The sequence below is a fragment of the Gorilla gorilla genome, chromosome 13, assembly GCF_029281585.2.
Source record: "Gorilla gorilla gorilla isolate KB3781 chromosome 13, NHGRI_mGorGor1-v2.1_pri, whole genome shotgun sequence".
Lineage (NCBI taxonomy): Eukaryota > Metazoa > Chordata > Mammalia > Primates > Hominidae > Gorilla > Gorilla gorilla.
Window position 1 is genome coordinate 103,422,381 of NC_073237.2, and position 15,735 is coordinate 103,438,115.

At 42.6% G+C, this 15,735-nt stretch overlaps 1 pseudogene; it reads right to left on the reverse strand.

The window, feature by feature from the left end:
- Nucleotides 1-363: 363 nt before the first annotated feature.
- Nucleotides 364-10,631, reverse strand: LOC101129088 (importin subunit alpha-1-like; annotated as a pseudogene).
- Between the last annotated feature and the right edge of the window lie 5,104 nt (nucleotides 10,632-15,735).

Here is a 15,735-nt window from a genome sequence, read left to right on the forward strand (position 1 = left end):
CATTTGATCGTTTATCCCCCTCAGTAATTTGGAAGTTTTCTGTGGGCAGGAAACATGCTAACTTGTTCACCTCTCTATGTTGTTTTTTTTTTTTTCGGGGGGGTGGACTTTAATCTTTATTTACAGGACACTGCGAGATATGAAATTCCACAAAGAAATAAGAAACCCATTCAGAGGACAAGCTTTATACAGTATTTACAGGTTGGAACTGTTCAAGTATAGTTTCAGTGTAAAAAGTGCTACAATACCAAACCATATTTAAAAAGAGTTCTTTATAGAGAAACAGTACTTATACAAACATAGTAGAGAAACAAACTTATACCAAACATAGTACACAACAAATTTATGCCTCAGCTATGTGATCTACAAGTTAAAGTTCCCAGGAGTCCCATCCTGAACTTGGAAGGTATAGCCTTCAGAGGTAGTTTCTGGCACCATGTTTTCATCTTCCTCTTCCTCTACAGAGAAATACTTAATTAAGCTTAACAAAGCCTATACACACTCATTTTCATGATTTTGGAGAGCTTCAATTTTGTCTAAGCCTCCACATTCTTCAATCATTATACTAAGTTTCTCAGTTTCACCTAGTTTCTCAGCAGCCTGAAAGACTTGAAATGGCATCCAGGATAACCAAAATAACCTTGGTATCTTTACAGTTAAGAGGTTCATCAACAGTTCTATTATGCCACAATGAATGAGGTACACAATCTGTTCAACTGTTTCGCCACTGGTATAGTTGGTCACGGCCCATACAGCTTCCTTTTGTGTCTTAAGATCTGACTTAGAACATTGGCAAGGAATAGGACTAACCCATGATTCACAACTTGCCGTATCTGGTCCTGACGGCCAGCTGTGATGTTTGACATTGTCCACATAGCTTCCTTCCAAGTGTTAGTTTTGGGGTTGGTGAGCAGGCTGGGAAAGACAGCAAGTGTCTCTGCATCGATCACAACCTGAGTCCGTTCATCTGTACCAGTGACAATATTCCCTATGGCTCTTAGTGCAGGAGTCACAATTGGCAATTCAGAAGCTCCTAGAAGCTTCACGAGTTGGGGCACAACTCCTGTTTCCATGACGATGTCAATTCATTCATTTGGACCATCAGTCAGGTAGGAAATAGCCCAGCAGGTATCTGCTAATACTTCTGGATCATCATGATGCAGGAGCCGAACTCAGATAGGAAGAATTTCCTCAACAGCATCTAACGGGGGTGCAGGATTCTTGTTGCAGCAAAGATTTGAAAGTGTCCAGGTAAGATTACATAAGTAACCACATGCTAAAGATGACATATCAGGAACTGCAAGAAGAGCCAACAGTGGGTCAACGGCACTGTACTTAGTAACCAAGTCTCGGAAAACTGAGCTATATCACCTGCAATGTTTTCTGGAACCGATACAACTTGTTCACTGATGTGAGCATGGGGAGATGCCAACAGAGAAACGAATGCTAGGATGGCACCTCCATCTACCACAACCTTGGCTTGTTCTGATTCCCAGAAGCAATGTTAGTGAGCATCCAGGCAGATTCAAACTGAATGGGACTACAATCAGTTCTGCCTAAGAAAGACACAAATTTTGGAATCAAACCAGCCCACATTAAGTTGTCTTTGCGGGGCGGGGGGTGGTGGGGGGCGGGGGCGGGGCTGTTTTCCTCTAGAAAGTAGTTTCCTGGCAGCTTGAGTAGCTTGGAGCTAACTTTCCACATTGTTGCTATTTATGCCTTTGACAATGTCATCAACAGACTAATTTACAGTGCCCTGATTGTTGTGGTTTTTCTGCAGCGGACAAGTAGCATCATCAGGAAATAAGCTTACATTTCTCCTCTTCAGCATCTGGTCATTCTTAGCTTTCCCCAGCTCCACGTTGACTTCTATTCTGTGACACCTCATTTCTGTACTGTCTTTTCCCTTGTTCTTGAATCTTTTAAGTCGGGCAGCTGGGTTCACCTTTCTATTTCAGATGCCTAGTACAGGGCCTAGTACTAGATAGGTTCTCAGTATACATGTGTGAAATGAAAGCATAGCCAAAGGATGAATGGCCAGCCAGGGAGTATGTTAGTGAGAGTTCTCCAGAGAAACAGAAGAAATGGGATATTTTACATATACATATATGCACATAATATACGTATTTTATATATACTATACATATTTATATATATATTACACACACACACACACACACACACACACACACAAAGGGATTTATTTTAAGGAATTGGCCATGTGATCGTAGAGGCTGAGAAACCTCCAGATCTGCGGGGTGAGTTACCAAACTAGCAATGCGAGAGAGCCGATGGTGAGCTTCTAGGCTGAAGACTGACAGGCTTGGGACCCAGACAGAGCCATTGTGCAGTCTGAAGAAAGTACTTAGGTAGGAAGAAATCTCTTTTACTTGGAGGAAGGAGAGCCTTTTGTTCTATTCAGGCCTTCAACTGATTGGATGAGGTCCATCCACATTAGGGAGGGCCACATCTGCTTGACTGAGTCTACAGATTTAAATGCTAATCTCATCCAAAAACACGCTCTGAATAATGCTTGACAAAAGCACCCTGAATAATGTTTGACCAAATATCTGGGCACACCACGGCCCAGACAAGTTGACACAAAACTGACCATCACAGGGGGTGACAATTTTTCTTGCTGAGTTTGTGTTTAGGTAAAACTTTATTATAATTAGGCAAATAGTTGAAAGTTTTTTTTTTTCAAAGGACTTTGGGACCCTAAATTTGGGTGGGCTTAGCCCTGATCTCTTTCCCTGAAGGAGACAGGAAGGAGCAAAGAAACAGTGTAAATCTATCAACCCTGGTTCAGCCCGTGGTGTTCCTCATGGGACACTGAATTCCACAGTGGCTGCTGGGGTGATGGGCTGCCATGACCTACTCAGGTATAAAGTGGGAGTGAGAAGACCACCAGGGGCTGGGGACCATGTCCTTAAAATTCTGGACCATGAAACTCTTGGTCCCTGGTCATTTCTAGATATGGTCATTGCTAACCCTCAAAGTGTTGTTTTGCATAAAAGCGAATGTGTTTTCATAAACAAGAGGATTTGCTATTTCAAAAACTCAAAGACTCTGCCCTTCTAGCTCAGAAAGCTACCATCCTAAGTCCACCTCTGATGCTCATGCTCTTTATGCATGAGACCAAAGGACTGTGGCACACTCCTGCCACCTGGTGGCAACATATGAAAAGTCATGCAAAGGCTTAACCCTGAGGTTCTGATTTGGCCAAAACACAAGACAGCATGCTTGGAGACTTGCATTAGTGAAACAAAATTATAAGTTAATAGGACCATAAACCTGGAAAGAAATGTAGTGATTACTGAGTTCAACTATCTCAGTTTCCAGATGAGGAAACTAAGGTTTAAAAATACTTTGTGACTCACTTAAAGATATTTCAGAGCCATGGCCTCATCTTCTCCCATCAAGTGCAATTTCCCCTTTAATCCACCTCTTTAAAAAAGTTCCTTACTTAGGGCAACTGAAGGCTTGATTAATTGGCAGAATGGTGAGCAATTAAATACAATTGTAAAATAAACCAAAGGGACCAATTTCTATTACGACCCCTGTTTTGTAATGAGCAAAGGTTTTTGTACAGACACTTGCTCAGAAGTGACAATTCTGCCAGAGATGGTTTGCAATGAACTTGCACTTTCAATTTGAACAGAGATGGATGTGCATCAGCAAAATCAAGTAAGTGATCACTCCCCTCTACAGGAATAGGATATCACCTTTTCATTTTCATGGACCCAATATGGACTAAATATTGCTATGTTTTGCTAGCTGCTGTGCAAGGTGCTGGTGCAGACCAGCCAAGTATACAATGGCAGCACTGCCAGACTGGAGAGTCCAGTGGGAGTTGGCATCAAGAAGACCCATACAGCCCATTAGGCTGCTTGGCTATGGGGGGCTGGCCCCTGGCATGCCACGTGCTGGGTGTGGTAGTCACCAGAAATAGACAGAGGGGCAGAAGGAGGCAGTAGCAGAGGCTGGACCGCTGAGTCCCTGCTTGGGAAGCCCCGCAGCCTGGCTGAGGAAGACAGTGTTCATGTACACCCTGCTTCTGTCGGGATTGGCCCAGGGACTTGCGCTAGGCTGAGCCAGCAGGGAGTGGGGCTGCCGGCACAGGCAGCCTCTGTGGTGAGGGCACCAGCAGGGCCCAGATGGAAACTCTGACCGTGGTGTTAATTCATTCCTCTGTGGTTTTCTGTTCAGGCAAATACCAGTCTCCTGTGGGTTTGTTTAGCTTAAAGCTATTGGCTGTTGGGGCTAAGGCTCTACATCCTTGATTTCCAAGTCCCTGATTGGCCAAGTTTAAAGGAAGGGATGATCAAGTTGTTGGCTACTGGGAAGGACATAAAGCTTCGGAGAGCAGTTGAGGAAACCCTACTAGTTTCCCCCCGACCTGAGGTACAACCCGGCCTGGAAATGCATTCTGTCCTGCTCATAATACAACACAAGCATGTGAGGTTTCGGGGTAGGCAGTGAGCCTGTGTCCTCTCACATGTCTAATGCAACATCTTCTTGGGGAGAATATTGACTCTTCCAAGTGGAAAGCTGGCCTGGAGCCTCCTAGGAAAGGTGGCAGATGGAGCTTGGTTGATTCATGATACCATAGCGTCTTGTCCGTTTGTTGGCTTGAGTATCCCCTGAAGAACTTTCCACACCCAAACCTGCCCTGGGACATTCAGTTCAACCCTCTGCAGTGAACTTTGGCCCAAATAGCAAGAGATTTGCTTCCACCAGGGCTTGGCCACAGACCAGCCGTGTGACTCTGAGATAATTCTCACTCTGTGACTCAATTTCCTCAGCTACTCTTGAGATAATTTTCAACACCGAAAAGAACAACTATTGCTGTAGCCAAAAATAAAAACTAGATATTAGTTATGCTAGATATTAAATGCCATCCAAGAGACAGTAAATTTAATGGCCCCAAAGTGGTTTCAGGTCTCTGAGAGGAATTTACTCCCCAGCTTTGGAGAAGAAGCTAAGTGCTGTCCTTCTATTTCTGTCCTGCATTCAAAAAGTCATAAATAGTTAACTGTATGAGTCCTTTTTTAAAACCTCCCAGAAGCGTCTAAAAATAGCCTCTGGGGGCTCAATGCATATTTCCTCAGGTCCTCCTCTTAATCTTTCAGTATAGGTGGTGACGATTTATTGTTACTGTCACCTATGGATTTACAGAAACAAAAGCAGCTAGGCTGGAAGGCAAAGAGAGGAAGCTTTTCGTGTGGGAAGGGTCTCTTGGGAAGTGGAACCTAGCATCGATACAGGGATGAGACATGTCACCTCTCCTTTCCTTGGTTTCCCTGCTAGTAAAAGGGGAGAGAAGGAGAAGTCTCTCTCCCCAGGGTGCAGTAAGAATCTACCCTCAAGTAGGAAGCTTCAACAGACAAAGCAGAACCTGCCAACAGCCAAATGCTATTATGACAAGTCCACACTCATTATATGCCTTTGCAGTACATGTCACCCCTGCCGTTTCCTATCTCCAGGCCCAAGTGGGGCCCCTCCTGCCAGTTTTCCAGCCCAGTGGCATGACCGGAGGCTGACTGTCCATCACAAGCTTGATGGACAAGGGACAGGAACAGCCAAGCCCAGCTCAGTTACGTGCCTGTTCTTTTCAACCATGCCTCTGCTTCCCTTATGCTTAACAGCAGCATATAGCACCCCTCTCTGACTCTCAGCCATCTCCTTCAGGCAGGCATCCTTGCAAACAGACCATCAGCCCAGGGCGCTCCTATGGACTTAGAAGGAAGGATAGGGCAGGAACGTTCCTGGCGGCCTCCGTGGCCTTGGTCCTCTCTCCTAACAATGCACAGTAATTAGCTGCATCTCGGGCCCCCTGACACCCCTTAACCTGGAAAATCAGGCAGACTTGTATGACAGCAATCAGCTCCCAGACACATCCAGCCGTAATGTGATTACGCCATTTACCAAAATGCAAAGAGAGATACTTGAGGCGTTTCTGATTAGGGCTGACATTATCCCTCTAATGGGACACCGCATTAATCAAAGCTGTTGCTATGACTATGGCGATGGTGGGGAAATAACCCCAGCTTGATTCTGGGCCTACCCAATGCCGCCAAGGAAGAGGTCAGCTTTTGTTAGGGACATAGCAGAAGAATTGCTTCTTCCTGCTTAAGAAGGGCTTTCTATTGAAATCGCACCAGCAGCCAGAAAGACAGGCCTCTGTTTTCTTTCATTACACTGGGATTTTCTGGTGCCATTGCTCAAGATGACTCGATAGCATTGTTCTGGGAGGGACTGGGATGTGTGTGTGTTGGGGGTGGGGATATGGAGGCTGATTTGTGGGGCTGTCAGAGCCTTCTGCTCTCCAGAACTGTATCTTAATTGCTGGGTGGCCCCCTGGGAATCATGTAGGGCATGAGAACCTGGGGGCGGGGGAGAAGGATGATCTGTGGAAAAGCCCAGCTTTTCCCATGGCATAAACACTCTGGGCTTCTGCTGCTTTCTCCATTCCAGAGCCACTAAAGCATTTGGCAGAGACAAGCCTGCACCACACACCCTATGACAAGGCAGATGGAAAAACAGGCGGGAACGAAATGGATCTCACAAGCCTGTGTGGAAAACCCCCTGGCCTCTGCTCCGGGCTGTGGAGAACCCATGAACTACAGGGGAGGGCAGGGGAGACCAGGTGATGGGGGCTGGGGATGGGGTCATCAGAACCCCATGGTGGCTAGATAGAGGTAAACTGTTCCAAACACCCAAAGCAGCCTTCTCTCCGGTGCAGATACTGAAAGGGAAATAGAGGTCAGTGATGTGGCATAGCTCCTCCCCCCAGGACAGGGATAGAGCAGTGGAGAAGAATCAAGGAATCTGGTTCTAGTTCAAGTCCTTTCTGGAATTTTCTCTGAGCTTGGTTTTCCCATCATCAGAGTGGGGACAATGAAATCTACTCTGCTGTCCTCATAGAGGTGTAAAGGTCGGTCAGACCACTTCCTCTGGGGGAAAGTGATTTGTGAACTCTGGAGCACAGATATTCAAACTTGGCTGCATTTGGGAGTCACCTGAAGAGGTTTTTGAAGTTCTGAAGCCGGGGCCCCAGCATCAGACATTCTGGTTTCATTGGTCAGAGAGGCGGCATGGTGTGGGGATTTTTCAAAGCTCCAGGGGATCCTCATGCACAGCCCAGGTTGAGAATCACTGCTCACAAGTGCTACAGGGAGCCGTGCCCTGCCTTTGAGCCTCATTTCCTATATTTTTTAATGAGAATAAAAATTTTTTAAAGTAAAAGGCTTTCATGGGAATAAAAGGAAAAAAAATGTATGTGAAAATGCATAAAGTCGTATATCCTGGATTTCTAATTAATGTTCAGTTCCCTCATTAGAGGCCATTGCCTCTGTTTCAGGGGAGTCTCGTCCCCAGGGTGAGACCCTGGACAGCACCTTCCCTCTTAGCTGTGTGACTGTGTTCAACTTACTGAATAGCAGCAAGCATTTACAGCACCTGAAGCCTTTCACATGCTTGATCTCACTTAATTATAGCAATAACCTGGGGAGGCGGGCATAGATCATTGTTACCACCCTGTGAAGCAACATCATAGGTGACTCAGGCAGTCAGTGGTGGAGCTGGGATTTTAGCCCAAATTTGTCTTGTTCCGAAACCGGAGTTCTTTCCATGACCTACTTGGTTAGAACTGACCTGAGTCAATTTTGTCATTCACTATGTAGATGTAAGAGGTCTTGGGGCCGTAGGTCTCTGCATGTTGTAATGAAAGCAGGTGTCAGATAGAATTCTGCCATACAGACTTTCATTTATTAGCAAAGCAGGTGCAGAAACAGGCATGTGGCTTGCTCTGTGAGCTCAATGACATCCTGAATCATTGTCCTTTTAGGTGCCCCAGTAGATCCTCGCATGAAAGCTTCACTCAGGGCAGAGGTGACATTTTTCAGCACCACGATTCAGCTAACCTTGTCATTGAGTCATGAGAAAAAAATTAGCTGATAATCAGTCTAACAAACACAGAATCCATTGGAGTCATAAACTTATGGCACTGTTCCATTTAATAAACACAGGGAGACAAGTCAGAAGGCTACCAAAACATTCTAGCCCAGAGTTGACAAAGGCCTTTCCCAATGGCTATGGGGAGGTAGGAAAGGGGTAGGATCATTCACTGAGTCAACCAAATATGTTGAGCACTGTACTAGTTTCCTATAACAAAGTACCAAAATGAAGTACCACAAAATCGGTGGCTTACAACAGAAATTTATTTTCTTATTCTGGAGGACAGAAGTCTGAAATTAAGATGTCAGAAGGGCCATGCTCCCTCTGACACCTCTAGGGAAGGATCCTTTCTTGCCTCTCTCCTGGCTTCCTGGTTTCTGGTGGGTGCAGCAATCCTTCGTGTTCCTTGACTCATTAATCTCCCTCTCTGCCATCACATCACATGGCTTTCTCCCTGTGTATGTCTGCACCTCTGCATCCTTTTGTCTTCTAATAAGGACACCAGTCATATTGGATTTAGGGCCTGTTCTAATTCAATATGATCTTAACTAATTATATCTTCGAAACCCTATTTTCAAATAAGGTCACATTCTGAGGTTCTGCATAGACATAAGTTTGGGGCGACATTATTCAACCCAGTACAGGCACCTACACTACGCCAAGTGCTGTGAAGAAAGAAGGTAAAGGTGAATAAGCATTTTTCTGCACTTAGGTTGCTCAGCCCCAGAGAGGGAGACAAGCAGGTTGGTGCCTATTCTGAGAGCAGTAAACACTCGTTGCTGGTACAGGACAGATGAAGCATCTCACCCCAAATTAACAGGGTCATGGAAGCAACCACTGAGCTGAATTCTGAAGGCCTGGCAGGAGGTAGCCAAGGCAAGGAGGTCAGGAAGGCAACAGAGACAGAGGGAGGGACATGTAGGTCCAAAGGTCTGGTTGTAGAGGGAGCAGGATGAGTGCATTGAGGCAAAAATGTGGGGTCTGAGAAGAACAAGTGGTGATGTGTGAAGCCAAACTGTTAGGCAAGGGCAGGTCAGGAAGCATCTCATGTGCCTGTCTAAGAATTTTTTCTGTGGACCACAGGGAGCCATTGGCATAGTTTAAGCTAGGGAAGATTGTAGTCATATTTGCATGTTAGAGTAATCACTCCGAAGCAATGAAAAGGGTAAATTGGAAAGGTTAAGAATATAAATGGGAAATCTCAGTAAAAGGCAATAAATAATAAGGTCCTGGTGTATGGCCACAACCATGAGGATGGGGAGAAGGGAATTGATTTAATATTTATTCAATACGAGGGAATCAGTGGATAAATCAAATTGTGGGCATGGAAAAGGAGTCAATAATAACATCCAAGGTGCTTTGCTGTAGGTTTTTTTAAGCTCAGGTCCTGAGGTCATCCCTGAGCTATTTGGAAGTGATCAGGACAGAATGCTGGAGAACTTCAACATTTCTGAAGCAGGAGGAGAAAAACCAGCTAGCAAATAATTCAGAGAAAAAAAATAGTCACGTGACAAGAGAAATGGAATTATACATGGGGCGCATTAAGCAGAGAGCCACTGGGACCTAGGTGGAATTAGCACCCAAGTAACAATGTTAGCCCAACGAGGTGAGTCCCAGGGAAGGAAGAACTCTGGGAAGCTTAGAGACCCAGAAAGAAGGCAGAGTAGGGACAAAGACCACATAACTTTATATTAGGCAACTTTCCCAACTTGGTATTAAGCCTGGATGTCGCCAAGAGCAGTGGGGTCCAGTTCATTTAACAGGGGTTACCAACTGCCAGGTTTGCCCAAGTCTGTTCCAATTGAACCCTGAGAGCCTGACATCCTGAGAAACCCTTCTGTCCTGGGAAAACCAGGACATTTGGTCACCCTGATTAGGAAACACTTCCTGAGCATCTGCTACATGCCACATGCTATATTGGATGATATCAAGATTAACAGTGCACAGAGCAGGCTCTTGTGCAGCCCACAGCCTGGTGGGGGGAAATAATGGATTATAAGCTCCTAAAACCTATGGAAGAGTAGGTTGAGATTCCTCTCCTTCACTGCCAAGGGCAAGTTAAAGGAAAATGGTTTGAATATAACTTAGGCCAGGGTGAAAAAATGCTCTCTTAACAAAATAAGGCTGTGGTGCATGTTCATAAGTGTATGTTAATAGGAGAAATATTAATTTCTTGTATCAAATTGAGAAGGGCAGAAGTTATGCTTATTCTGTTTTTTTTTCTACAATAAAAGAAATGTGAGTTTTCAAGATAGTTTTGTTAAAAGGAGAAAAAATTTCTCTTGTAAAGTTAAGGACAGTTTGGGGCCAGAAGGAAGGGAAGATATCTACACAGGATAAAATGTGCTTGATTTTATCTGCTGCAGGAAAGAACTAGTTACAACTCAAAAAGAAAAAAGCCCTGTCGAGTCTCTCTTTGGTCCCCATGTGTAGATAATTTTCCTAGGGCTGCTGTAATAAATTACCACAATCTATGTGGCTTAAAATAACAGAAATTTATTCTCTCACAGTTCTGGAGGGCAGAATTCTAAAATCAAGGTGTCCGCAGAACTTTACTCCCTCTGGAAGCTCCAGGGAGATTCTGTTCCTTGCCTTTCCAGCTTCTGGTGGCTACTGACGTCACTTGGCATTCCTTGACTTGTAGCTGCATCAACTTCAATTTCTGCCCCCATCTTTGCACAACCTTCTTCCCCATGTTTCCTTATGTGTCCTCTTCAGTTTGTCTAATCTCCCTCTGCCTGACTCTTATAAAGGCATCTGTCATAAACTCATTGTAAGTTGAGGAGCATACTGAATGCATATCACTTTCACACTTAAAGTTGAAAAATCAAATACAGAGAGATGTCATCAAGATTGCTTACTTGAGGTGCTCTGCACTCACTTCCTCCACAAGGAAGGATGAAAATACAAATAGATAACCACATGTCAAATAAAATGTCTAAAGAAGAACACCAGAATTCAGCAAGGAAGTGACAAATACCTTTTGAGATAGAAACTCAGGACAGCAACATGAAGAGGGAAGTACAGCACCCATCCAAGATCAGCTCAGAGCCAAAAGGGACTCCCCAGTGTGGGGGAAAGGTAAGCAGGAAATCTCCAGCAGTCCACATTCTCACTTCACATGCCTGCTATCTTAGTTACACGAGAGCCCCCCTACCCCCCGACCTTCACAGGCCTTAAGCCCAGTGTAAGGAGAGGCCTGGAATCCACATGACTGCATTATTCCAGAGACCAAATTCACATAGAATCACCCCCCACTCCCCACAACCCAGGCTGCTGCAGCACAACGTAATTTGGAGAGCAGAGCCATCACCACAGTGCATCCTGCACTGAGGATCAACAGTCTCTGCATTTCTCCATCCCTGGAGCTCCACTGATATCCCACCACATTTACCCAGACGGCTGCAGAGTCAAAAGACCAGCTGAAATGATCAGTACAGCCATATTCCTGGCACCAGATCCCACACAGTACCCTACCTCTTGGGGAACAGGCAGTCCAGCACAGTTAAGGAGGCTGCCCTCAGGAGAGAGGGAGCTGATGTATGCACTCTCCAGAGCCTGAGAGCCATTTACCCAAGGCCCATTGCCACCAACCCTGCTCTCTCCAGCATCAAAGCTGCCAAGCACCCATGTATAACCCCCAGGAGCCCAAGAACTGGCCTGCCCAGGGCCTGCTGCTACTGGTAACCATGCCCTCTTTAACAGGGAAACCACCATGTGCATGTGCATGCCCCCCAGGGGCTCAAGGACTGGCCTCCCTGGTGTTCCCAAACCCACCAAAGCCATAACAAAGCTTCCACAAACAACCACAGCCTAGGCTGCTGAGGCACTTGCAGACACTGCTGACATTGATTATAGCCAAAGAAATTATACAGAGACTATACTACTACACCCATCCAGAATCAAAGTCAAAGCACCCTACACAATCAATACTATAGGACACATCTACAGAAAAAGGTCTTACCCTACAAAAGCTACTCCATAATATTGGTAGAACCAAATGTTCCACCAAATGTCAGATATTAACAGAAAACAGAAAACATGAAAAACCAAGGAAACATGACATCTCTAAAGAAACACAATAATTCTCTAGTAACAGACCACAAAGAAAAGGAAACCAATGAATGCCTAGAAAGGAATTCAAAATAATGACCTTAAGGAAACTCAGTGAGATATAAGAGAACACAGATAGACAATTCAACAAAATCAGAAGAACAACTAATGAGCTAAATTTTAAATCCAATAGAGATAAATATCATTTAAAAATGAGCCAAACAAAAGCTTGGAACTGAAGAACTTAATGAATAAAATTAAAAATATAACTGTCAGCTTTAACAATAGACTGGATCAAGCAAAAGTTGTTGAAATTTCTGAACTTGAAAACAGTTCTTTTGAAATAACATGGCCAGAAAAAAAATAAAGAATAAAAAGAATGAAGAAACCTATAGGACATATAGTATCCTATTAAGCAAAAAAAAAAAAAAAAAAAGAAAAAGAAAAAAGAAAAGAAAAGAAAAAGAAAAACACAGAAAAAACAAATTATGAGATTTCAAGAAGACATAAGAAAACACATAGAAAACCTATTTAATAAAATAATACCTGAAAACTCCCCAAGTCTTGGGAAATATCAGGAGATGCAGATACAGCGAGCTCAAAAGATTCCTAAATAGATTCAACCCAAAAAGATCCCCTCAAGGCACATCACAGCCAAACTGTCAAAAGTTAAAAACAGAGAGAATTCTAAAAACAGCAATAGAAAAGTATCAAGTCACATATAGGGCAGCCCCCATCAGACTAACAGTAAGTTTCTCAGCAGAAACCTTACAGGTCAAAAAAGAATGAGATGATGTGTTCAAAGTGGTAGATTAAAAAAAAGAAAAAAAAAATCCTATCAGCCAAGAATACTATACGCAGCAAAAGTATACTTCATAAATAAAGGAGAAATAAAGTCTTTCAGAAAAACAAGCAAAACTGAGGGAATTGATCACCATTAGTCTTGTCATGCAAGAAATGTGTAAAAGCTAGGCATGGTGAATCATGCCTGTAATCTTAGCACTTTGGGAGGCCAAAGCAATAGTATTGCCTGAGCCCAGGGATTTGAGGCCAGTTTGGGCAACAAAATGAGATCCCCATCTCTTAAAAAAAAAAAATTAGCTAGCCATGATGGTGTGTACCTGTGGTCCCAGCTACTCATGAGACTGAAGTGGGAGGATCATTTGAGCCCAGGCAGTTAAGGCTGCAGTGAGCCATGATCATGCCTCTGCACTCCAGACTGGGTAACAGAGTGAGACCATGTCTGAAGGAAAAAACATGTGTAAGAGAGTCGTGCATCTGGAAGTGAAAGAGCAATAGCTACAATCATGAAAACATATGACTCCCAGGTGGTCAAGAGGTTAGGATAAAAATGAAAACACAAAAAACTATAAAATCCACTGGTGGAACAGATAAACAAATGATAAAGAGAATGAAATCAAATGATACTGCTACAGAAAACCTGGCATGGCAGAAATTACACTAAAACATGGCAGAAATAAACAATAAAAGAGGAAAAAAAGAACAAAGAGTATACAAAACGGCCAGAAAACAACAAAAGGACAAGAATAAGTCCTCACCTATAAATAATAACTTTGAATGTCAATGGTTTAAATTCCTCAATTAAAAGATATATTCAAGCCCACCCTTATGGTCAAGAAAAAAAAGATATGTATTTATACATTTATACATTGGCTGAATAAATTTTTTTAAAAAAAGAAAGAAACAAACAAAAAAAAACAAGACCGAACTATGTGCTGCCTACAAGAAACTCACTTCAGCTGTAAAGACAAACATGGGCTGAAGGTGAAGGGATGGAAAAAGATATTCCAAGCAACATAAATGAAAAGTGAGCAAAAGAGGCTATATTTACATTAGTTAAAATAGACTTTAAGCCTAAAAAAACACATAAGGAAACAAAGAAGGTCATTATATAATGATAAAGAGATCAATTCAGCAAGAGAATGTGACAACTCTAAATATATACGTACCCAATACTAGGGCACCTAGATATATAAAGCAAGTATTATTAGAGCTAAAGGGAGAGATAAACCGCTATACAACAAGAATTGGAAACTTCAATGCACCCTGTCAGCATTGGACAGATCATCTGCGCAGAATATCAACAAAGGAACATTGAACTTAAACTGCGCTGTAGACCAACCGGACCTAACAAACATTTACAGAACATTTTATCCAATAGTTGCAGAATACACATTTTTCTCATCAGCATATGAAACATTCTTTAGGATAGACCATATGTTGAACTACAAAACAAATCTCGACACATTTTTAAAAACTGAAATCCCATCAAATATTTTTTCAGATCACAATGGAATAAATAGAAATCAATAACCAGAGGAACTTTGAAAACTGTATAAATACATGGAAATTAAACAACATGCTCCTGAACAACCAATGGGTCAATGAAAAAATTAAGAAGGAATCCAACAAATGTTTGAAACAAATAAAACTAGGAACACAACATATCAAAACCAATAAGATACAGTAAAAGCAGCACTAGGTTCATAGCAATAAATGCCTGCAGCAGAAAAGTAGAAAGATTTCAAATAAATAACCTAATGCAGAACTAAACAAAACAGAGACAAAAAGTACAAAAGGTAAACAAGTGAAAAGTTGGTTTTTTGAAAAGATAAACAAAATCAACAAACCATTAGCTAGATGGCCTAGGAAAAAGAGATGTTCCAGATAAATAAAATTTAAAAAAAAATAAAGGAGACATTACAATTGATACTACCGAAATACAAAGAATCATTAAAGACTATGAAGAACAAACACTTAAATTGAATCCAGTGAGATTCAAATCAGGGATACAAGGATGGTTCAACATACACAAATCAATAAATGTGATACATTGCATCTATAGAATGAAAGACAAAAACCATATGATCATCTCAATAAATGCAGAAAATTCACCTGATAAAATCCCACATCCCTTCATAATAAAAAGAGTCAACAAATTAGATATAGAAGAAACATACCTCAACACAATAAAGGCTATATATGACAAACCCACATCAAACATCACTCTGAATGGGAGAGAGTTGAAAGTTTTTCTCTTTTAAGAAATAGAACAGTTAAAAAAAACAAGCCCACTTTCACTACTCTTATTCAACACAGTACTCGAAGTCCTAGCCAGAGTCAGCCAAGTGAAAGAAATAAAGCACATTCAAATTGGAAAAGAGGAGGTCACATTGTCCCTGTTTGCAGATTATGTGACTTCATAGGTAGAAAAACCTAAAGACTCCACCAAAAATCTCTTAGAACTTACCAATTCCATAAAGTTGCAGGATACAAATTTTTTTTTTTTTTTTTGAGAAGGAATCTCGCTTAGTAGCCCAGGCTGGAGTGCAGTGGCTCAATCTCAGCTCACTGCAAGCTCTGCCTCTCGGGTTCACGCCATTCTCCTGCCTCAGCCTCTTGAGTAGCTGGGACTACAGGTGCCTGCCACCAAGCCTGGCTAATTTTTTGTATTTTTAGTAGAGACGGGGTTTCGCCATGTTAGCCAGGATGGTCTCGAACTCCTGACCTTGTGATCTGCCCACCTTGGCCTCCCAAAGTGTTGCAATTACAGGCATGAGCCACCACACCCAGCCCAGGATACAAAATTAATGCAAAAATTAGTAGCATTTCTATATACCAATAACAAACTATCTTAAAAAAATCAAAAAGTAATTTCATTTTTAGTAGCTACCAAAAAATAATATCTAGAAATTAAGCAAG